The following is a 4,316-nucleotide window of genomic DNA, read 5'->3' on the forward strand; positions in this document are numbered from 1 at the left end:
ATTGTCTACCTCCCTTCGAATCTGCAGACATGTTGACGTATTTGGTTCTCGAAACAAGTTACTATACGAAGGATCAATTAAAAAATTTCTGAAGTCTGGAAGCTTTTAACCAGCTGGTTAGCGGTTTTGTCACTAGTGTTCAAGGTCACAAGATCTCGGAGAAATTTGTTGTCCTTGCGAAAGTTCTTCATTCACAGCGAGTGAATGACACATTGATAACTGTGTGGATAATCTCCGAAGAAAGTGGAGTCATTATTGGAGCCCATTGCCTGGGTTGCAGAGCTGGTCTTGCTGAATCGTGTTCTCATATTGCTTGTGTTTTGTATTACCTTGAGTCTTGGACAAAGATCCACGGAAAACTTGCTTGCACACATATGAAATGCCAATAGATTCTTCCCTCTTTTGTTAAAGATGTTGAATATGCAAGGGTGAGAGATATAAATTTCAAATCTGCTAAGAAACTTAAGTCTGAAATTGATGAAAATATTGAGAATCTCATGAATGATGATTGTGAACAATTTTATGAAGAAAAGAAGAAATCCAAAATCAATGATAAATCATGATCAGTTCCAGTACCAACTCAGGGAGATATGGACGCTCTTTTTAGTGAGTTGAGTGAATGCAAAATAAAACCTGTTGTACTAAGTCTTGTTCAACCTTATGCTGAAAGCTACGTCAAGTCAAGTCGGCACATCACTACTGTTACAGATTTTTTTGACAAAAAATACTTAGAGCTATCATATCCAGAATTACTTAAAGTCTGCATGCCCATAAAGCTTGACATTACTAAAGAGAACATTGATCAAGTTGAGAGAGACACAATTAAACAAGCATAGGGTATAAATTTCTTCAAACACCGAGCAGGCAGGATAGGTGCCTCACAAAGTAAATCAGCTTGTCACACAAACCCTGCCCTACCTTCTCAATCAATGATAAAACAAATTTTTTATCCAGAAGTAGCTAAATTTTCAACAGAAGCTACAGAACAAGGCTGTAGACATGAACCTTTCGCCATTCGCACTTATGAGGAGTTGATGAAGACCACTCTTGTCAATTTCAAAGTGAAAGAGTGTGGCCTTGTAATTAATGAAGATATGCCTTGGCTTCATGCACCTCCCGATCTCTTCTGCGAATGTGATTGCTGTGATGAAGGTATAGGTGAGGTTAAGTGTCCCTTATGTCTAGAGAATTGTGACTTTGAAAGCTATGTACAGAAAAGCAATACCTGTCTTACAAAGGATAGTCAGGGCCGCTACACTTTACCTCATGATCAATCATATTATTATCAAGTACAGCAACAACTGTTTACTACCAAGCGCCCTTTCTGTGATTTTGTTGTTTGTGCCGTTGGATTAGATCAAGTTATGCTTGTGCATCAGCGTATTCTACCTGGTAAACCTCACTGGGATTCTGTGGTGCCTAAACTGGAGAACTTTTGGAGGGTGTGTGTACTCCCTGAAATATTGGGTAGATGGTCAACCAGAAGGTGTGATGCACTCCCGGTCGTTAAGACCTCATCAAAGTGTAAAGTATGCTACTGTAGATCTGTAAAGGATGAAGGAACTGTGAAGTGCTGCAATGCCAATTGTCCTGTCAATTAATTCCATCTTTCCTGTCTAGGGATTGAAAGTGTACCTAAAACATGGTACTGTCCAAACTGCGGGGTATTACCTAAATTTAAACCAGCTCAACGACAGAAAGACACTGTAAACAGGGCAATAAAGCTTGAATCCATTTGTAGTTGTCAAACGAAAGCTACTGCATCAGACAAACTTTTAGAATGCAAGAGTGGTGTCTGTGAAAGTGGAACATTTTTTCACCTAGCCTGCCTTAATTATAGACGCATGCCTAGGAACAGCATATCATGGGTATGTAGTTCTTGTGTAACTACCCAAAAGTTGCTTCTCAACAAATCAACTAATTCATCCAAGTCTTCTACAAGTGTTGGTCAGTCAAACCCCACTCCTCAGCCCACCAATGTTAGTCAGTCAAACCCCACTCCTTAGCCCACCAGCGTTAGTCAGTCAATCCCCACTCCTCAGCCCACCAGTGTTAGTCAGTCAATCCCCACTCCTCAGCCCACCAGGTTTAGTTAGTGAAACCCCACTCCTCAGCCCACCAGGGCTAGTGAGTCAAAACCCACTCCCCTGCGTACCAGTGGGAATAAATCAAGTTCGAGTTCAACTCCTGATAGTGGTAATGTTATATTTATTAAGACAGTACAAAATGTTTCTCCACAATGCAACAAATATGCAAAACTTGGGTCCTTGAGACAATGTGAATATGATCTTTTAAGAGATCCTCTTGGATGGCTGGATTGTGTTATCATTCATGAGGCACAAACATTGTTGTTTCAAATAGACAAAAACATCAAAGGATTTCAGAGAGCAACTCTAGGAGCTGTGAGACAATTTGATGTCATGGCTGGTGATTTTATTTAGATTTTACATATAAACAATAATCACTGGGTTTGCATGACCTCAATTGATTGTGCACAAGGTTACGTCATTGTTCTTGATAGTATGATGTCACCAATATCTTAGGAACTCCAAGAATTGGCTGCAAATTTAGTTGGAGGAAATTTAAAGGGAGTGCGTAACGTCAATGTACAACAACAACAAAATGGAAGCGACTGCGGAGTATTCTCCATTGCATTTGTAACTTGTCTTGTGTATGGACAAAACCCATTAACTGTCACCTTCAAAATTTCTAAAATGAGATCACATTTAATAAGATGTCTCCAATCTGGCATTATGGACTTGTTTCCTACCATTTGAATTACTTGGGCGTGCAAAATCTGTTTGTAAATGTATTGTTATGAAATTTGCATTTTAGAGTGCTTACACCCATATCCATGAAATAAAATCTAAACAGTTACTACTTAATTGAGTGGTTTTCATTCGACCATGAAATAGTTACTAGGCTAGTAGACACTAATAGACCCTGAGCCACTAAAAACACATTGTTTTATTTTGTTCGAATATGACTTTTAGATACTAATAAACACTGACTATTAGTAATTGTTTCACAGTCATATGAAAGTCACACTAGTTCTTATTTAGGCACTATTTACATAGGTAATCATTCAACCAGAATAGTCAAATAAAAGGCAAATACAAATTGTGAGAAACTGGTTGTTACATAGATATTTTAAATGAATTCTGGTATCCAAATATTAATAAATAATTATTAAAACTTATGTGTCTTTGCCGTGTCAATAAAATGTGTCAGTCGATTGGAACTTCCCCCAGGAAAATTTTGACAATTTTAACTCCCCCTGGGGATTAACGGTATTAATGCTACATTAGCTCCTCATCCAGCAGTTGTTAGATTTACCTGCACTCCCTAATTGTAGGTGGGGGGTTGAGGGTGTTTTCAATTCACTGATGCATAAAATGCAGTAATCAATCAAATGGTACAATTCTTGGGCTCAAATTTGTTAGAGCAGAAGTGACGGTAATAATTCTGTCTATCATTGGCTTTACATTCTCTTCATTTCTTTTATCACATGCCAATTGCAAGAACTCTATTGGAAGAATGCTTGAGAGGATAACGTACTTTCGCCGAAGGAGTCCAATTACACGTTCAACATGAATTCGCACGTTCGCTGTGCCCCTTGTTTTTTTCGACGTCTATTGGATCTAGCTGATCCCTACCTTTAGTAAAAGCAGGGATCACTAACTCTGCTCTTTGCATAAAAACACTTTCATGGATAGTGAACCCATGATCTGCCATGACTAAATCTCTTGGTACAAGTTTATTTAGTATCCCACAGTTATCTGTGAGATATTTATCAGAGGTTCTCCCTCCCCAAGCTTGAGATACAAAGGATATGCTTCCTTGAGGAGTGATCCCAATATGAATTTTAACAGTACTGTGACTTTTGTAAGAAGAATAAGTTTGTGCTCGAGCATAGAGGTTTGATGGTCTGTTGTTAAACACCTCAAAACAATCTATGATTACAGTAACTCTGTTTCCAAAAGAAAATTGAAAACATTGAGGCATTGTTCTAAAAGGTCAGCACGATCAGGCCAAACAATTAACGGTGCCAATCTACAATCCATAACAATCATCCACGCTAGAAAAATTCTAGAAACGGTCGAACGTGACACACCAAAACGATAGGCCAAATCTTGCATGGGAGCATTCAGTCTTAACTTCATAAGTGTTAAAATAAATTCTTGAAACTTTGAAAGAGTCATTGACTTGCGATTAACATGAGGTGAAACATGTTGGAACACAGTCATTAAGACATCAAATCCTGATATTCCTGTGTAGAAAGCAACTTTCTCGTCATCCCCGGCAAACCAGTTCTC

At 38.5% G+C, this 4,316-nt stretch overlaps 1 pseudogene; it reads left to right on the forward strand.

The window, feature by feature from the left end:
* Nucleotides 1-1,655, forward strand: part of LOC148733769 (uncharacterized) — a 3,659-nt pseudogene extending 2,004 nt beyond the window's left edge.
* The last annotated feature ends 2,661 nt before the right edge of the window (nt 1,656-4,316 follow it).

The sequence above is a fragment of the Stylophora pistillata genome, chromosome 4, assembly GCF_964205215.1.
Source record: "Stylophora pistillata chromosome 4, jaStyPist1.2, whole genome shotgun sequence".
Classification (NCBI taxonomy): Eukaryota; Metazoa; Cnidaria; class Anthozoa; order Scleractinia; family Pocilloporidae; genus Stylophora; species Stylophora pistillata.